This window comes from Zalophus californianus, chromosome 2 (assembly GCF_009762305.2).
Source record: "Zalophus californianus isolate mZalCal1 chromosome 2, mZalCal1.pri.v2, whole genome shotgun sequence".
NCBI lineage: Eukaryota > Metazoa > Chordata > Mammalia > Carnivora > Otariidae > Zalophus > Zalophus californianus.
The window spans coordinates 119,815,109-119,835,862 of NC_045596.1; the positions used below are offsets into that span (position 1 = coordinate 119,815,109).

At 40.8% G+C, this 20,754-nt stretch overlaps 1 protein-coding gene across 6 annotated transcripts in view; it reads left to right on the plus strand.

Annotated features, from left to right (window-relative positions):
• Positions 1-20,754, plus strand: part of GAB1 (GRB2 associated binding protein 1) — a 123,893-nt gene that overhangs the window by 37,305 nt on the left and 65,834 nt on the right. The window contains exon 1 of one of the 6 annotated variants that reach the window (XM_027597944.2): positions 6,011-6,120. The exons of the other annotated variants lie outside the window; for them this stretch is intronic. The gene's annotated coding sequence lies outside the window, so the exon portion shown is untranslated. Of the gene's footprint in view, positions 1-6,010; positions 6,121-20,754 lie in introns of those variants that run through there. 6 annotated transcript variants of the gene reach the window in all.

Here is a 20,754-nt window from a genome sequence, read left to right on the forward strand (position 1 = left end):
GGGGGCAAAATAGAGACCCACCCTACCTCTTGAGAACCACTGCTTAACGGAAGCACCTATCTGGAATAAAAGCAGACCAAAGAAACCAGCAAATAATAGAAGTTTGGAGTTGGAAGGGAACTTAGAAATCATCTCCCATGTTGTTTCTCCTGGTGCTCCTCATCCGCACCCCCACTGCAACACATACCACTGTTTTATACCCGAAGAAGCTGTGACTGAGGGGAATTAGTGAATATAAAACAGAAAAACATAGAAGTATTTGAAGTAATATTGATTTTGGATTGTAGACTTCTTTATTAAGTCTGTTCACAGATCCTTGGAAAGAGAAGTACCTCCTTCACAGATCCTTGGAGGGAGAAATGTCTCCTTCCAACCAACTCAAAATAAGAAAACATAAATTTATGGAAATAGATAAGAAGGGGATAATGATTCATATCACAGAAAAACTAAAGGCCAGCACCTAAAAAAGAATTCAAGATGTACATTGAACATTTTTTCAGATTAAAAAAATAGAAGAAACACTAGGATATGGCTAGATTTTTGGCACAGGCTTGTGGAGATGTATGTGCTTCATATTAGACTATTTTAAGTGCGTGTATCTAAAAATAAACAGAAGAGTATTTAAAGTAATAATAATTTGGCTTTTTCAAGATGACTTGCTTTTTACATCCAGATAATCACGATAATGGCCTACCTGATGAGATATTTCTACCGTAGGTTAAGTCGTGTTTTATAAGGGTATTTTGTATCTTACTAAGAATTCTCACATAAAGGTAAGAACTCCAAATTAAATATTAGCTGCTTGTGGTTATTTTAAGACTCATCTCAATAACCAAGAGAATTTGGTTCTCACACTTTGTACCTTTTGATTACAAACAGCTTTAAACAGGTTTATGTTGTACTTCATCAAAGATTATAGAGGATCTGCAGACTGAGACGCTTTGGGACTGAAATTGGGCAATTCAGAGTTTCTCATGCATGTAAGCCGCCTTTTGTTTTGATCCCTATCATTCTTAGTCTGTCTTTCTCAAGATCCTGCTGGAAGGACTGTCCTGAGTGAGGACACAAGAGAAAATGGCAGGATACTAAGGCACCGGGGCCACACAATACCTGCTGTTTGAGGTAGGGTGAAATCCAGGTAGCCAACTTTTGTCAGAACTTTCAGTTGAGAGTGTCGTATTTAGATTTCTTTATTGTTGCTTTTGTTTGGTTTGGTTTAAGTACAATACAGTCACAAACTTAAACGAAAAGAATGTTTCTGAAAAACCATAGGTAAGTTCATTTTTAATAAATCAAAATGTATCAGGAGAACTTGCCAATTAAATTTATCCCAATGTTCTGGTCTCCTGTTTCCATTAAAAGACACAGTGATCACAATCATGCTCTGATTTATCTCTAGATAAGCTGGGGTGTTTTATTGTTGTTGTTGTTTTATATTCTTAAACCTGACACTTTGATTCTCAGTGAAAACACTTTCAACCATGTATGTTGGTGATCTGTTGAAAATTCATAACTGAAAACCTGCCACTCTGCTTTTAGTACTTAAAATCCCTTGGCAGAGGGCGCCTGGGTGTCTCAGTTGGTTAAGCGACTGCCTTTGGCTCAGGTCATGATCCTGGAGTCCCAGGATCGAGTCCCACATCGGGCTCCCTGCTTGGCGGGGAGTCTGCTTCTCCCTCTGACCCTCTTCCCTCTCGTGCTCTCTATCTCTCATTCTCTCTCTCTCGAATAAATAAATAAAATCTTAAAAAAAAAAAAATCCCTTGGCAGGGAGACATTTTTCTCAAAACACATAGTTTGGAGGACCTCAAAAAGTTCATTATTCTGGCGAAAAGTCCTTTCTGAACTTTGGATCATTACAATAGTATGCTGATTTATGTAAAGAGTGGATTTGGACTTGAGTAACTGTAGAGTCCTGGCAAATGTGAACATGTCAGATGTCTTGGCACAGTTTGGGGGCAGAAGGGGACTTTCCCACTTCTTTATGTAATCCACAATCATAGTATGTGGGAGTTTTATGAAATTTCTTCCGTTATACTGAAATGCTTAGCTTTTCATACCGTACATGCTGCTCAGTGAGAACAGGCTCTGTGTATGTATGCATATATTTAAATGAAATGAAAAAGAAAAATGAAATCCAAGAAATTCCTTAAGTTTCCAGTGGTGATTATTTTTAGACTGTGTTCATGTGTTCCAAAAGATCTCTTTTAAGTCAGTTGCTTGGAACTTGGAACAGAACTTCCCATAGAAACAAAAGTATAGTATATGTGGTGGTAAATTTTCCAGATGAGGCCTCAAAGCTTTTTTAACCCATCATATGCTAACATGCTTTGAGGTACAAGGGACAATGATGTGTAGCTTATCAAAACACTGTTTAATGATATTTAAACTTCAGCCTGTTTCAATGCTAGAAATTAAATAAAAATGAAAAATTTTTAAATGAGCAAGAAATAAATTTTATTTCTATTAAAAGGTGGGTTTGAGGGAAAGTAATTTAAAGAGACTTGGTGGTATGGTAGAAGAGCCCCAGGCTGACCTGAAGATGTGACATTTAGTAGTTTGGGCATCTTGGACAAGTAAATGAACCCCTTGAGCCTCAGTTTCTTCAAATGTTGTAGTTGTGAGGGTCAGAGCAAAAAGTACACATGATGGTGATCTATAATCTGCAAAGCTCTTTACAAATTTACAGTGTGCATTCTGGTTCTTTCCTTAATTATGAAAAATCCTATGACCTGATGTTCCTTTTTCTTGACATAGGTGTAGTGGTAGCAAAACCCTTTATGCCTAACAGTAATTAATAAGGTCCCTTTTAGCTCACAGACACAATAAATGCATATTATTTTAGCCTGCTTGGAAGACAGTAACATTTGCTTTTTTGAGATGGATGGAACTCCCAGAGCAACCTCTCTCACACATTTTTCTAGTCTCCAGATCTCTCCTGTCCTTTACTTCTCTGAGTATCTCTTACTTAATCACCTTCTCAAGTTTCACACTAGGGCTTGCACTCCAGGCTGGCCTTCCAATGCATTGACTTTACAAAGGGACTCCAGTGGCCTGGCCTCTCTCTGACCTGTGCCTCTGGCCTCAGACTAGCTCCATGCTGCTAGCAGACCCTGCAGTTGACCAGCTCTGGCTAGGGGCCCTCTTCTGCTCAGAGGCAGCCTGTCTGGGGGACCCCAGCCTTGCTATGGTATAGCTGGTGTGACAGACCCAGGAGTAAGGCTAGAAGTGCTTGGGCCTAATCTCACAGACCCGAGGAGCTTTTCTGGTAGAAGTGGTGTCAGGAAACAAAACGGGGATTGTGGCCATCACAGAGCAAAGCTTTCCCATTCCCTGCCTTATTCACTGCGGAGGGTGGGTGTGGGGCCTACTATATACTTGTAAGAGTCACAGTAATGCCCCAAAGAGGCAAATTGAAAGGGGATTCTTAAGGTATTTTTTTTAAAGATTTTATTTATTTATTTGAAAGAGAGAGACAGAGATAGTGGGAGAGAGTACAAGCAGGGAGGAGAGGGAGAAGCAGGCTCCCTGCTGAGCAGGGAACCCGATGCAGGGCTCGATCCCAGGACCCCGGGATTATGACCTGAGCCGAAGGCAGACGCCCAACCGACTGAGCCACCCAGGTGCCCCTAAAGTATTATTTTTTGGGTCAAAGTTATAAATTTAAGACTAAACAAAATAATACCTTATACTAGATCAGGTCTTAGAGATCAGGAAATGCAACTTACTCATTTTAGAGTGGAAAAATCTTAAGCTAGATGGGTTAATTGATTTGCAGGTGTCTCATGCCTTCCAATCTTGAAGCCTTTCATAGGACATCCTGAAGACTCGACATCTGGCCCGCACTACCTCTCTGTTTTCTGTGTAAGGTTGGCACTGATTTTGCACAGCTGTGTGTTGGGACCCTAGGATCTGCCTAACAGTCTACAAAGACCAGAAGGGAAGGAGGAGGTACACCACCTCTGATTCCCTTCTGTCACCATAGCGAGAATTAGTAATATTTATTAAGCAAGGCAATTTATAAACGTTGTAGAAACAAGAAGTCTGACACAGTTCCTGCTCTTTCAGAGCTTACAATACTGTATTATCATCATTAGAACTAATTCTGGGCCACACGGCACCCACTGAATTGGATATTAGTGCACCAGGTTCTAGTTTTGTTTCTTCCACTGATTCTCGTTAAGACTTAAAAGACTGTTTAGTTCTTTTTAAGATTTAGTTATTTATTTGAGAGAGAGAGCATGCATGAGCGGGAGGAGGGGCAGAGGGAGAGAATCCTCAAGCTAAGCAGGGAGCCCGACATGGGGCTCTATCCCAGGACCCTGAGATCATGACCTGAGGCGAAATCAAGAGTTGGATGCTCAACTGACTGAGGTACCCAGGTACCCCAAGTTCTGGGGCCTTTCTGAGTTTTCTTATCCATGAAATGAGATTAAATTCTGAAGTCCTTATATCTATACTTTTTGAGTCATGTCTCATGATACTTTTTTTAATCATCAGGGTTTTTGAATCCTATTATTTATTTCAAGAAATTCTTAGCCAAGATATAGACAACACTAATTTATATGCTGATGTGATAGGGAACTTAGCAATTTATTGAACCACAGGCTTGAGAGAGTCTAGTCATGTATAATGGTTCATAGCTTCAATTTTAAGGCCGAACTAGATCTCAAACCTCTGTAAATAATTTGGATTATTACATACCTCATTAGGTTTATAAAATAGAATATATCTACTTTTGAATACTCACAGAGTTGGAAAGTAGAGAATGATTATTATAAAGAGCTTTTGACTTTACAAAGGGACTTAGCCACTGAATTCTTTCCAATAGTGAGTTCTGGTGCATGGAAAATAGAATAGGATTTGCAGAACCTTAGTTTATGTGCACCCAAAATATATAGTTGTTTATATTTACAATGCATAGTTCTCTGCGGTAGTGCTGAGCACATGCATACCAAATATGCCTTCTCTTACCTAACTGGGAATTCCCTGTGATTTGAGAGGCTTTTTTGCAGGTATGTTGGAATTTTACAGACCTTTCTTCCCTCACCCTTCATGTTCCTCCTAGTCGTTCCGGCAACGTTTGTTTCTGAAGAGATTAGCTCACATATGGGAGATCATCTCTGGTTGTTGGTTGAGTCGCCCAGTTAGGAGATGAGCCTGTGACTGGGGAGGTAGGATGCTTTCTGGAGTGGCAGGAACACGGGGCTTGTACAGACAGTTTTAGGCTCAATTGGCAGCCCTGCCTCTTGCTAGCATTAAGCAAGACACTGAGCCCTTCAGAGTCTTAGTTTTTCATTGGTAAAATGGGAATAATAATGCTGATATGACGTGATAGATGAGAGCATTGATCTTCAAGGAACTGGCATAAAGTAGGCACTCTGCCTTCCCCCTCCAATCTAGGGAGCAGCCAGAAAGCAGGAACAAAATTGTTGCCCCGGGAGTAACAGTTCCTAAGGCCACCGTGAGCTGTAGGCAAGCAGTGTTGCGGGTACCAGCTGTGTGGGTTGGATAGTCTCGTGTGGTGATTAAACCCTTGACCTCCAGAGCCAGAGAGCCTGGGTTCTACTGTATGAGCTTTGTGATCTTGGAAAAGTCACATTATCTGTTTAATGCCTCAGTTTTGATCTGTAAACTGAGGCTTATGGCATTTACTTCATCGGATTGTTGGGAGATCCCGGGTCTTAATCTGTTTACACTGCTCAGAACGGTCCTGGGCACGTGATGAGTCTATGTTTACTGCAGTCTGTTGCAATGAAAATCTTTGAGTTTAATGCAGACTTTAAAAACGTTGCGTGGAATGACTGACAGGCTTTATAAGGATAACGGGTATTTTCTGTTGAGGAGCCTGTTACTTCTGAACGGTGCTAGGCCAGTTTCTTTAGCAGGAGATAGATTTGCTCTTAGAAGTCTGAATCAGCTTTCATCTCTGCCTCTCTCCCTGCATGTCCACTCTGTTGAGCTTTTGTTATTAATGTGGAGCAGTTGAAGTCACTGACTTGGGTGCAGGCCAGGCCAGTGTTTCTGTGAGCATATATTACTTTCCTAGACTCTGGCAGGAGCAGGATGATGGAAGTCGGAGGTACCGGGAAGCTGTCCTTTTAGGCAGCCCACATAAAGGTGTGTTTGCTGTCTTTGTCACACTGATGCTGATCGATCAGAATCTTATTTAGTATCTTAGTAGTGTTTTTTTCTTTTACCCTACAATAATCTATCTCTTTGAGCTGTCATTTTCCTTGTTCTCTGGTTAGACAGACTAATGCTGTTTTGTTATATATCTTTCTCCATTGTTGTTTCATTGTTGAAAATCTCTTCAGTTGTTTAAGGCAGGTAAAATTTCTCCATTAGGATGTATATTTCTGTAGGATTATATATATCCTACATAGGATATATATGACATTTGGTTATTATACAGTCTATATTGTCTTTTTTTCCTCTAAATAAAATAATCCTGTGGGGGAAATATTTACAGAGAAAGCAAGTGAAAGTGTGTTTTTCTCAGGAACGGTGTAATTTGGGAACACATTTTTGTCTTCTGCTCTGCTTTTGTATTTGAGGCTCGGGAGACTATGTTTTTGTTGTTTTAGAAAAGTGATGGAATTTTATCATTTTCCTGAAACTCCCTACCTTCACCTTTTCCTGAAATATTTCTTTCAAAGTCCTGTTTTCCTTTGTTAAGAGGCTCCATCATTTAAAAAGTAAAGGAGTTTGGTTAGTTTAGGCCTTTTCGGTGATCTTGTTGGCTTTACAAAAGAAGAGACTGTCTGAGAGGCAGCGCTTGGAGGATCATATGACCATTAGTGTGTAACTTGGGGCAGTGATTTGTGAGCTTGAGACTTTAAGGTTGTTGTTTTGTTTTGTTTTTGTTTTTTCTCATTATCTGCAGACAGAGAGGTTGCCTCAGACCCTGTTGTGCCTTGTGACTTGGGGTAGGAGATACATTCTCCGATTTTAGACTTTATCCTAACTTTTGTTCCCTAATTGTGGGGGTTTTCTAAGGTTTTAGTAACTCCCATTGTGAAATAGAAACTGATTTCTAGTTGATTTTAGCTACTGCTGAATTGTGACGTGCACATATTTCTTTTTAATTTGACGGTTGTTTTCTCAAATTGAAAGCAGTAATTGTGAATTAGAATTCCTGGAAATACTGTTCTTCCATAATGATATGTCACAGATGTTTGAGTGCTACACACACTCCTCCTTCCATTTTTAATGTCGATTTAGTGAGGATGAGATGTGGAGAATAGCTGTTGTGCTGTAATGAGTCTGGACCCTTTCCCGAGTGGCTCGCTGCATATGTTATGGTACCCCTCTGTTCTTCTTGAAATATCCAGTATTGAAACATCAAGACTTGGTGTGTTGTTTAATATGTCAGTTTCTGAGACCTTTTTTTTTTAAGATTTGATTTTATTTGAGAGAGAAAGTGTGAGAGAGAGCGAGCAAGAGAGGGGGAAAGGTCAAGGGAGAAGCAGACACTGCTGAGCAGGGAGCCGAGCCCAATGTGGGACTCTGTCCCGGGACTCCAGGATCATGACCTGAGCCGAAGGCAGACACTGAACCGACTGAGCTACCCAGGCTGTTTCTGAGACTTTTATATCCATAGATTTGGCCATAAAGTAACTTGCCCTATTCCCCAAACCACATTCTGCATCCTCACAGAACACAGGAGAAAGCTGTGCCTTTAGTGTCATGATACTCTTTCTAGTTGTTTTAAAAATGTGTACTTTTATGATATGTTCTAGAAGATTTTGAGAATGCTGAAAAGAAAATAAAAACCACTTGCAATTTTACCACTCAGAGAAAAACTGCTGTTAAAATGTTGAGGTATTTACTTCCAGACAAATTTACTATGTGTAATTATATAGATACATAGTTATTCCTTTATAAAAATGTCTGTAAGCCTTTTTGAAACCTGCTTTTTTTTGGCATAGCAATATATATGAGAACATTTTCCACATTCCAAAATATTCTTTGAAAATATGATTTTCAGTGGCTGTATGATTTGGCATCTTTTTGGCTCTGGAAATACATAAAGATGTGCCAAATTAAAAAGTCCACTTTGGGGGTAAGGTCTTACTTCCTATTTTTAAAAATAATTGGCTTAAAAAGTAATTGAGAACATGTTAATTTTGTGCCTTTACTCAAGATAGACTTATCTCTTCTTCATTACATTTCTGTAACAAAACATTTTCTTTAACTACATAATCCTTGGTATAATAACAGTTATAATAAATAATTTTTAATTAGCCATTCATAGCTGATAAAACAAGTGAAGTTTTAAAAAATCAACTTACTCTATTAAAAAAGTCAAACTAGTTTTGAAATAGTTCCTCCCTTCAAATTTGAAGAGATAAGGTTAAGATTTTTTGCAACTGAATTTTGGGTTCATCTACCATGAACAGTTGGTGCCACTGGCTGTGCTTTCATGTTGGGGTGAACTGGACTTTCCTTGAGCCTGCAGTCTGTACAGAACAGGAAAGGCCATGTGGTCCGGGAAATGGAGCCAGATGGTCCCCGCAATGGGTGCCAGGCCCCCAGCAGAGACAGATGCTACACCTGGCAGAGCAGGGTCAACAGCACATGTCAGTGGCATTGCTCACCCTTTCCTGGAGAGAAAAGAACATCTTCCCCTCCGCTGGCATAGTTTGAAACTGTTCTGCAGGCTCCGTTCAGCCTGGGGTTGCAGGTGTCCAGGCAGCTAACTTGTAATGGGCAGTGGAGGAGGAGGTGGTGGCAGTAACTGAGACCCAAGTTGGCATCCCCCATGGCTGTCTCATAAAATCCACATTCTGGCATTCTCAGAGCCTTTCAAAGGAATCTGGGTAAGTCATTCAACTTGTGTCATTTTGGTTTAGTTGGCTCTTTAAGGGGAGTAGTAATTAAACCAAATGGAGCTGTCATTCAGTGGATCTTAGTGGTGCTTTTCAGTTTGAAAATTGAAACCTGAAATCACAGAGCCATCTCTAAATATCACCCTAGAATTGATTACTATGGTTTGTCCTTGACACAGGGGAGTTGACTTGTGGGAAAGTGTATGTTTGAGAGTCACGTGTCCCCAAGTTTACATATCTGAGCAGTTACTTAGGAGCAGTATGACTTTGGGCATATTTGTTAATGTCTCTGAACCTCATCTGTAAACATGATCATAATAATAACTGCTTCAAGATAAGTGAGCGCTTGTATAAGTGCATGCCACGGAATAAGCTTTCACTTGATACTAGTTCCTGTGATGATGACAGATTCGTGCAGGGTCATCTCACCAGTGTGTGGGTTTGTATCATTCGATAGCCCTGCAGCAAAGACATTTCCCCTTCAGAATACAGCCTCACACACTTGAACTAAACCTGAAAATGCAAAGCTTTATAAAAAGATGTACCAGAATATGGTGGCTTAGTAGGCTAAAAGGTTTGGGGGGGCTCTTTCCTTCTCATTCCGTCTTAGAATAGTCGAGACGGTGCATACAGGTCCAGGACTAGTTATGGTACTTCACTAGACAGATTCCTTCCCTCTTGTTTCTCTGCCATCCCAAGGGTGCTGCCCCCATCTTCACAGAGATGACTGACTCCCCGTGATCTCTTTTCAGCCTAAGAGAAGGGGGCTGATCTAGAAGTTGTACAGATCATTTTCACTCATATCCTATTAGCCAGAACAGAGTCACATGACAACAGCTAGCAGTAAAGGAGGCTGGAAAACATCATCTTTAGCAAGTCAGCCACTCTGAAAGCTTCTGCTACTATAGAACAGGGGTCAGCGAACAATGATCTGAGCTAGCCATCTGTCATTGTAAATAAGATCATATTGGAACACAGCCACTCCCATTTGCTTATGAATTGTTTGTGGCTGCTTTCACACTACAATGGAAGAGTTAAGTAGTTGTGCCAGATACCATATTGCCTGCAAAGCTAAGGAACTTATTATCGGGCCCTTTATAGAAGTTTGCTGGCTTACTATGGAAAAAGGGTGCTACTGAGCCATCTTTCATAGCCACTAACTCAGGAAACAGGTAAGCCCTGGCACACTGCCCCAGCCAACTGCTCATTCCCAGGGAATCCCAAGGGGGCTGGACAAATTGAAAGCACGGCATCTGGCTGGGCTTGCCAACACTTTTGCTGAACAAACTCGGATAAACTTGTCAGCAAGAAAAGCCAATGACTCAAGAGATGAGGGTTTGGAAAAGAGAAAGGAGAAATTTACTTCTGGTGCTGGCAGCCAAGGGAAGTGGCAGGCTCAAGCCTTCATTGACCTTCCCACCCGTAAGATGGATACCTGGAGTTGTATCGGAAGAGGTTCAGGGAAGGGGCTGCGTGGGGTGTGGTCTTCTAGGCATTCTGTTGCTGTTAGGGCTTTTCTGGACCGGCGGTTGGAATGTTCCACCAATTGTCAGTGCTTCAAGAAAGTGCCATTAGAAATAACTCTTGGGGTCTGTAGTTGAGCAAGAGGGCTCGCTGACAAGAGGAAATGACTATTAGGGAAGCAACTGGTATCCCTACCCTCAGTAAGGGGCCTGGTAAGCAGGGTGAGTCACTGCCTTGGAAATTCAGTCAGGACTTGGTTCTTCTGAAGACTAGTGACCCCCAGGGCAGTGGGTTGGTATTCAGAAGCAGTGTTTAAGGAACGATTTAAGGCGTGTCAGCATGAAGTGATTTGGTGGAGGTGAAGGGGGAGGATACAGAAGGTTGCTTACTAAAGTGAGATTCCATCTTCAGAGCATTATCGGGACACCTGGGTGGCTCAGTCGTTTAAGTGTCTGCCTTCAGCTCAGGTCATGATCCCAGTGTCCTGGGATTGAGCCCCGAGCCCCACATTGGGCCAGCCCCTTGGCATGGAGACCAGAGAAGGCCTCAGGGGGAGGTGGCCTTAAGGCCCAGGCAGCAGCGGCAGGCTTGCAGGGAAGAAGGGAGCCCTTGCCTCACTCCTGGCCCAGCCTCTCCTGGACCCAGCTGATTTCCCTTCCCAGCCTTGGCCCAGACCCCCCAAGAAATATGGCTGACCCTGGTCCCTGCCATCGCAAGGCACAGCCCTCAGACACAATGTGAAGCATCAGTTGGTCAGTGTTACGGCGATGCTGTTTACAAACAGTGCCATCTACAAATTAATGCCTCTCACTAAAAACTAGCACTTACTACCTGGAGAAACTTTGGTGCAAATGAAAATAGAGCTCTGATAATTGCATTCAAAATGAGTGCCACTTAAGATCTTAAAAGGCCAGAGCCATTTTTTAGCTAGTTTTTATTGAAAGAACACTATATTTTTTTAAAGTGTTTTCTTAAGACCTGAAGCAGTATTTGAATGCAGTCATATTTGGAAGTTTTAAAACAGTTCCTTGGAAAGCCAAGGCTGAGCCAGAAATCAGACAATGCTTTTGTGAGGCATAAATAAGGAAGAGCATGTGTGCAGAACCCCCGAGTGCAGAAGATGGGCCACCCGCAGGAAAGCCAAGTAGGCCACTCCCAGTGGAGGATTGCAGCATTTTCTCAACCTTCCTACCGGAAAGGTACCTGACCACATGGAAGATCCCTCCAAAATCACCCCTGTAATAATCACAGAAAGTAGTATTTTCACAGCTTTGTCTTTCCACAGTTGGTAATCACATGTAAAAGAGCTTTTATTTTTATAGAAATGATTGGCAACTCTCTTTTCTTCTTCTCTCTTTTTAACCAAACCTAGAATGAGGAGACCAGTCTAAATAATGAAATACTTGCTTATGCTGGCAAAGAACTCATGTTGTTCACTCATCTCCTGTTAATTAAAACCTAGTGAGGTTGGCGACCATGTTGGGAAGCAGATGGTTAAGGATGAATTTCCAGTGTGTCTTCAGACCTTGTGAAGGTTGGAAGGAAGGGTACTACCTAGACAAAGTGGCAAGGCTTCCCCTGTGAGTGTGGGAGCCGATGCTGGAAACATAAGTACACGGTACTCGCAGCCCTTCTGACGGAGGCAGCAAAGGAGGGAAAGACGCGTTTTCTTTTCTTACAGGTTATGCATTTGCAGTTATTAGAATGTAAGACAGTTTATTCTGGAATTTTCACACAAGCTTAAGGTAAAAAACCGTTACCATTATGAGAAAGTCCCGATGTTACCTCTATCTCCTATGATTCTCCTTTACTGTTCTGTGTCCAGTGTCTGGTACAGACTCAACAAACAGTATGTGTTCAGTGCCTGTTTATTGAACGAATAAATAAGTGGGCTCTGGCACTTAATTGTCAGAGCTTTCTAGAAGATTAAATGGATTCTTAAGAAAAATGATTTTTTAAAAAATTTTTATTGTTATGTTAATCACCATACATTACATCATTAGTTCTTGATGTAGTGTTCCATGATTCATTGTTTGTGCATAACACCCAGTGCTCCACTCAGAACGTGCCCTCTTTAATACCCATCACCAGGCTAACCCATCCCCCCACCCCCTCCCCTCTAGAACCCTGTTTGTTTCTCAGAGTCCATAGTCTCTCATGGTTTGTCTCCCCCTACGATTTTCCCCCCTTCATTCTTCCCTTCCTGCTATCTTCTATTTATTTTTCATACATATATTGCATTATTTGTTTCAGAGGTACAATCTGTGATTCAACAGTCTTACACAATTCACAGCACTCACCATAGCGCATACCCTCCCCAATGTCTATCACCCAGCTGCCCCATCCCTCCCACCCCCACCACTCCAGCAACCCTCAGTTTGTTTCCTGAGATTAAGAATTCCTCATATCAGTGAGGTCATATGATACATGTCTTTCTCTGATTGACTTATTTCACTCAGCATAACACCCTCCAGTTCCATCCACGTCGTTGCAAATGGCAAGATCTCATTCCTTTTGATGGCTGCATAATATTCCATTGTGTATATATACCACCTCTTCTTTATCCATTCATCTGTCGATGGACGTCTTAGCTCTTTCCACAGTTTGGCAGTTGTGGACATTGCTGTTACAAACATCGGGGTGCATGTACCCCTTCAGATCCCTACATTTGTATCTGGGGTAAATACCCAGTAGTGCCATTGCTGGATTGTATGGTAGCTCTGTTTTCAACAAGAAAAATGATTTTTTTAAGAGGTGAAATATAAAGACAAAGTCCCCCTCATCCCTTTTCCCTGTCAAACCTCTCCAATACATACATCCCTGGTAACTCTCCTGGTTTTTGTCTAAAAAGTTTGGGAGGAGTGAAAGTTGAAGGTATGTGGCCTCATATTACTGAAAGGAAAACCCCAGTGTTGTGTAAGGGTTTCATGGGCCCTTTCATAACAAACACAATATTAAACACAGTCAAAAAGAGTTTGTTTTGAATTAATCCTGTGACTTACCAGCACTGAACTGAGGTACAGATCTTGGTTTTGTGTGTAACATGATAGAATTTTGAAAATGGAGTAAAAAGTTTCAAATAGAAGGCTGTTTCAGCTTGGCCTCCTGCTATGTGATTCCTTTGAAGTTTTGGGGTTTTATAAAATTTAAATCTTCAGTGTAGTAAATGAAAGGCATTTATGAACAAGCCACATATAATTTATATTCCTTAATTTTGAGCTCATAATATTTCTACTCTAGGTATGTAAGAGGTAACAGAAGAAAAATCTCAGAGTGAGATACTTGCACAGTGATTAGTAGTTTCCTTTTAAGAAATACTGTTGGGCATCTGAACTTTGCGTCATACAGATCTGCAGTTGACCATTGCACCGTCCTTCCTACTCTTTGCCCTTGGAAAAGTCACTCAACCCTCTAAGTCTGTATTTCTTCAGCTGGAAAATGGGAATAATAATAGTACTTTCCTCAAAGGCTCATTAATGAGATGATTCATGTAAAGCACTAAGAACAGAGCTACATGGAGTATTTGCACCAATTGTGGTAAAGCCTATGCTGCTGGAACAGAGACCCCAACATATAGTGAATTAAAGGAGATAAGACTTTATTTATTGCTCACATAACCAGGTAAGCCTTCCAGGCTCTTTGCCAGGCAGTCATGCTCCTTGTAGAAGTGCAGGGAGCCAGGTCCTTTCTGCCTTGCTACTCTACTGCCCCCAACGTCACAGAGTCCATCTACATGGTTAAGGCAGGGTCATGGGCATGTTTTGTGTCCCAGCTTGAAGTTGGTGGGGGAGTGTGGAGACATCATGCTCAGTGCATTTAAGCCCAGACCCAGAAATGGTGCACATCCCTGCCATTCACCTGGATAGCCCTGTACCCAGTTAAAACTCATTTCACTGTGAAAGAATAGAAGAGCAGATTTGGGTGAGCAACTCAAGAGTCTGCATCACAGTGCTTAAAAAATGCAACCATTATTTATTTATTAAAAAATAACATTTCAAGGAAGCGTTTAAATATTCTTGTTCAAAGGGAAGAGGGATCAAAGACCTGCTGCAGCAGAATTTTTTGTCCCATAAGATGTTAGTTGTTTTGGGGGAGGGTGTCCTTTAAGTATTGAACCTCAAATCCTGGTAAGCCTTGAGGGTGGATCAAAAGGCCTTGAGGGTAGAAAAGGGTGGATTAAAAAGCAAAAGGGGTGGGACTGTGATAAAGGAGTGAATGCTGATTTAGCTGTGCTTCTCCTTCCTCTCAACCAGCCACTAGGAAAAAGGCCTGATCTGTAAATTAAAGTTAACCCTTTATCTGACCTGGCAAGGACAAAGTACACCAGCTTCTAACGAAACTTTTTCTAGGAGCAAGGTAGTTATTTCAAAGCACAGAAAAGAAGGCAGGGAAGAGGGGATTTGCGCAGTCCACCTTTGATTTTTCTCTTTAAAAGGTATACTTGGTACTGTGTTAAGAAACACTTACATAAATACTCATTGAGATTATCTCTGACTTGTCACTGTTGTCAAAGAAAAAACAAAGGTAAAATGCACAAGTTCCTGCATTGAGTAGAAAGTGCTTCAGGTAAAAATTAACTATTAAGTAAGCAACTTTTCTCAAGAGAAGAAATGTACAAATTCTTAAGGACAGCCAAGTTAGGGGTAAAGATCTAGTATTACAGCAAATGTTTTTAAAAACCTTATAAATGTGACCTCCACTTACTGTATTCATGTGTATTTAGCAATTGCTAAGAAACAATTAGAAGGAATGAAATCATGTCCTGAGTTGCTCCGTAGTGTATTTTTTTTAATCTGCATTTTTAGCCTTGCAGGGTAACTTGCTTTGGACTCTTGTCTGCAAGTAATGCTCATATGTTTGATAACAGGGTCATCTTAAAGAGCAGGCATCTGTTTTTGTTTTTATAAGTAACCCATTGCCTAACTGCTAAAAATAGTTGCAGTCATTTTAAACAGATGGTCCAAAGCTGATAGGAAAGAAAGTAGAAGTGAATCTGTTTTTCAGTTTTTATTCCGCCCCCCACCAAAATGGCAAAATAATTAACAGTAGAACCCTGAACCAAATTTTATCTAAATGTTTATCTCTAAGGAATAAGTTTCCTAAGAGGTGGGATTTGTAGAGTTACCTGTTTGACTTGGTAGAGTCAAAAGCCAAAATAAAGTGCTTAAATTCATACTTTCTGATTGCATTTATCAGAATGACTACTTCATTGTTGAAATAGAGCTTTTGCTTTTTTTTTTTTAAAGGACAGCTGTGGTAAATTGTATGGGGGCTAAAAAAAACATGTAGAAAATTCTGAAATCTTAAGAGAGTGGTAAGTGGTGATGACATGTTAATATTTCATGTAAGTGGGACCTTGCCAGAGAACCTGGAGGGATACCAGTTGATGAAGTTTATATTCTTAGGATTTCCAAGTTCTTTGGGGGGTCTTGAGCTAATAGTTAATTAGTTACTCTTCTTTATTTTCTGACATTGAAGATAATGAATCTTTTGATGATGCAACAATGAATTTGCATTTATGAGGGACTTTGAAAACATGCAGATGACATCGATGAGCAGATTACAATAGTAGTTCTGCCCAGCACATAAAGTAAGGAAGAGAAACATCCAGGGTTTTCTACTTGTGAAATACTAGGGTGTTGAGGCTCACTCAAATTTTTGTTTAAAATTCCCATTAGTGATAATTGTACCTGGCTCATATGTCCGTGTGTGTCCACAAACCACCTGCAATTCTTTGATTTTGATGTTTGCATTTTCTTTACCTTTACTGTTTCAGTGGCAACCCACAATTGATAGCTCTTAGGCATTCATGGACTATGGATTGTAAGCTACCTGTCTGGAATCTTTCACCTTTGCTTCTGTCCGAATTTGTCTAAATAAAAAGTAGTACACTGGCTCACAGAAAATAAAAAAATCATAGCCCAGGAGTTAGCATACTATACAACCTGTAGCCCTGATTATGTGTGAGAAGGTTTTTTACATTTTTAAAAGATTGTTTTGGGGCGCCTGGATGGCAGAGATGGTTAAGCATCTGCCTTCGGCTCAGGTCATGATCTCAGGGTCCTCGGATCAAGCCCCATGTCAGGCTCCTGGCTCAGCGGGGAGCCTGCTTCTCCCTCTCCCTCTGCCTCTCCCCCTGCTCATGCTCTCTCTCTCTCTATCTCTGTGTCTTAAATAAATAAATAAATAATCTTAAAAAAAAAAAAAAGATTGTTTAAAGAGAGGAAGCAGAAGAACAATGAGATCGAGACCACGGGTAGCCTGCAAGGTCTACAATATTTACTAGCTGGCCCTTTACAAAAATGTTTGCCGCCCCCTGTCAAAGACAGGTAGTATAACAATGGGTAAGGACTTGGGCTCTGGGGCCAGGCTGCATTGGTTCAAGTCCTAACTTTACTACTTCTAGTATGACCTGGGGCAAGTGACTCAATCTCTCTGTGACTTTTTTTCTCATCTGTAAATTGGAATAATCACAGTGCATACCTCATAGGATTGTGGTGAGCACTATATTAATGTATAAAGTGCTTAAAACAATGCCTGGTATTTAGTATTCAAATGATGATTATTATTACTGTAGTGGTGGTGGAAAGTCTTTAGAGATGATCTGAAGTAGTCTTTTCTTTCAAGTGATGAATGTCCAAATTATCAAAGATCATTTTCTGTCTTCTTCATCAAGAATGAAGGGCCATTTTCTTTTTAATAGTGCCTGCTTTGTTCAAAAAAGAAGTCAAGATGATCTATACTCACGATGTCTGGGTGGCTCAGTTGGTTAAGCGTCTGCCTGCCTTCGGCTCAGGTCATGATCCCATGACCCAGGATCCCATCCCAATAATGAGCATTGGGCTCCCTGCTCAGTGCGGAGCCTGCTTCTCTCTCTGTCTGCTTGTGTTCTCTCTCTGACAAATAAATAAAATCTTAAAAAAAAAAAAAGACCTAAACTCAAATGTAAAAAAAAAAATTGAAAGCATAAAAAATAATAAAGATACCTGTTTTTAAGTTAAGAAAAGGACCTTAAATGTGACGGACACTTAAATTTGCAAACAATGTATATATGACAAAGTGTAAGAAGAAATAAAGTGGATGAGAGACACGGAAAAGAGGATAATGGTTAAAAAGAGAAAGAAAAAGAAGCAAGAATAAGAAAGGTAGTCAGCAGAAGAGGAGAAACATTTAGATGAAAAGGAAGGTGGGGGTTTCTGCAGGATGGCCAGTTTTAACATTTCTACTTCCTTAGGGACCCCACCTCAGTTATTCTGTGTGTCCAGTTTAATTGCTCCCATTTGAAGGAAAATATGTCTACTTTTGTTTGATTATGTTTCCTTTGCAGAAATAAATTTTCAGCATCCAGTCAAGTAATGCTTACTGAACACACATATGTAAGGTATGTTCCCTCAGGAAACCTGTCATATATAAAAAAACATCGTAATTTGTGTATTTATTTTTTAGGCCCAGTAATTTTATTATCTTTAGCCACATGCCTTATCACCATACAACATTTGTTGGATTTCTGAATACTTTTCTTCGTCTTCTCTAATACCTCTTTATGTATTGCCTTGTTTTCTCTCAGGTAGGGTAAGAGCAAACTTTGTTATTTATAAAATGTAGAAACTGTTAAAAGGAATAGAAAAAAACATATAATGAAGGTTAATTCACTCTTTCTTTTTCCTCCTTTTTCACTCGAGTTGTTTACTCTGTTTATGGCTATCGGACTCAGGAGATAAGTGTTCCAGGACTGGTATTGGATGATGTCAGGGGACTGAAGTAATGGCCTTGCGTGGAGATTACACAGGGAAGCCTAACATGGATTACCTCATCTGATTAGCTGATGGAGACCTTTGAGAAGACAAGATTGCAGAGCTTTCAAGCCCACACTCCCAGGATCTGATCCTAAGAGCTTGATAATTGTCACTGCCCGGTGGGACTGTGTTAAGAGTAGTGTTGGCTTGGTGTGCGAAACTACTTTCTGTGAGAGTATCCTAACAATTCCACACATCCTTTGCACTATTTACATGAGATTAGGACTTTCAGATCAACTTTAGTTTTCCTGTCTAGCGATTGTAGAATTCTAAAACCAGTCCTGCTTGTTTGCTTGCTTTTGTCTTCCTCTACTGGAAATTGAGTTTGCTGAGCTACGTGAAATTTTGTTTCTTGAATTATTGCCATTCCTCCAGTAGCCAGCACAGTGGCACATATAGGTGCTCAATAAATACATTTGGATGAGTGAACGAAAGAATAAATTGAATATAGTTACTCATTACTCCACTGAAATAATCCTCTCCAGACTTACATAGGGTTACCAGTTGATATCATTTTAGATGTTTTTGTGCTAAGAAGAATATTTTAGATTTTGAATGAGTTCTGTTCAACAGATGCACAGTTTTTGAGTAAGTAAAAGGGAAATGGAACATGAAATCCATGTTTTCATGGGTTAATATTATTGTAACTTAAATGGTGAACAGTAAGATTATTAGGTGCCCACGAGTTAGGGGGTTAAGGCCTTTATTTGCACCTCAACCCCCAAAAATGTTTGAAAGGGCTTTTAAATATTGTCCCCTTTATTCTAAGAGAATAGCATAACAAATACTATTTTTTAAAACTGTTCTTTTAAATAAAAGTAAATTATGAAACAGTAACCACTGTGCTATGCTGTTTCCTGTAAGCATTCCTTCTGTGTGCTCTTTCTTAGGATTTGGATGTAACAAAATGAGGAGTAAACCAAGGGAGAGGGAGACATGGCATGCAGGGGTTGGCGGACCCACCTTGGGGAAGCAGTGCAGGAATTCGCGGATGAAAGCCACGAACCAGGACCGTCCGCAGCCAGTTCTGGTGAAGGAGAAGGATAGGGAGGTGGTGGCAGGGATTCCAGCAGAGTGGGCCGAGGAAAGGAGGGGGCTGGTAGGAAGTGGAAGTTCATAAAGACAGTTGGTGAGGTAAAACACAGAGAATCCGTTAGACTTTGGCCACAGGAGCATTCTCTGCCGTGTGGCCTTGGGTAGGGACACTGGCACCGGACAAGGGTAGAGGCGGCTGCGGTCCCAGCCCCAGCCTGGAACCGTAGGAAACAACACACCTGTCGTCATGGTGGTGTCGGTGCCCCTCACTGATTTTAAAATCTCAGACTCGACCTTCGAGTGAAAAAACACGGAGAAGTGAGGTGGTTATAGAGCAGAATGTCTATGTTACCAGCCTCGACAATGTGGAAGTACATGTATAGCAGAGGATAATTAGGCAATGGAAGGGCATGAGGGAAGATGAAGCAGGGGGTGAAAACTCATCGTTCCAAGAAAGTTACCCCTCTGTCTACACTGATAACGAAAACCGGTGTTAAGTATGTGGCTTGAAGCTCTTCTGGTTGAGGTACTGGAGCTGGTGGTCTCTCTGCATTGGGAGGAAGAAGGAGAGAGGCAATAGGGGGAAAGTGAGCTGACAGGTGAGGCTGGGTAGATAATGTAAAAGTAGTAAGTCCTATATAAGCATCGTATTTGGAAATATGCAGTATCTTTTAGTGTCCTTGTAAGAGACTGAATTCAGCTCAGAGGGTTCAAATGCACACTTTAATGAGGGACTACTTATGGTTCTGTGGGCTGGGTTTAGAGGAGGGTCCTTACACCTTTAGGGCTGGAGGGACGGGAGGATGTAATAAACTGATTTTAATAACCGTGTACATAAGACCCTTGAGCTCTGGAACAATGTGGGAGCAACCACCCAGGGGCACTGTGCTTAGGAATTAGGCAGCCACCACTGGAAACCAGGAGTTAAAGCCAGGAGAAAAGAGAATAAACACACTAACCCCTTCGCCAAACACAGAGAAGGGCAGAGGATGGTTAGGGATGGAGCCCAGCAGGGCTGCTTAGGGGGCAGCTGTGGTTTAAAGCTGTGGTTTAAAGTGGTTTAAAGCTGTGGTTGTTACAAGAGTAACAACCAAGAGAAGCCAAAACCGGGCATGCTTTTCTTTAGAATAGAAGGGAGAGGGTGCCTAGAGTGGAGATTATTGTGTTGTCTGATACTGTAGAATTGACGTTTAACCTCCTATAGCTATAAATTTAATAGGACGTTTTAATATAAATACTTTTATTTATATTATTACTAGTTCATCTAATGTGCTGTGAGCTTGGTAGACAGGAGCGATTCAAACAGATAGTCTGTGCTCTTAAGTTGCTTATGTGTAGTCTACTTGGAGAATGAAGATGCCAACCAAACCAGAAGAAAAGATAATAAATATGATTACAGGTTGTGATTAATGCTAAACTTAAAAAGTTAGTGTTGCTTGTATAAACTTATTTCTTTACCAGTGATACTGCACTAATTTTAAAAATACAATTACTTGGGAGTGGGAACAGTTCTTTCTTGAGTAGCTTATTTTGCTCTTTTTAACTATAAATACAGAACATGCTGCAAATCAGATACACAAATTGAACAGCTGCTTCTTCATTGTTTTTTTCCTTTGTTACTCATTTTA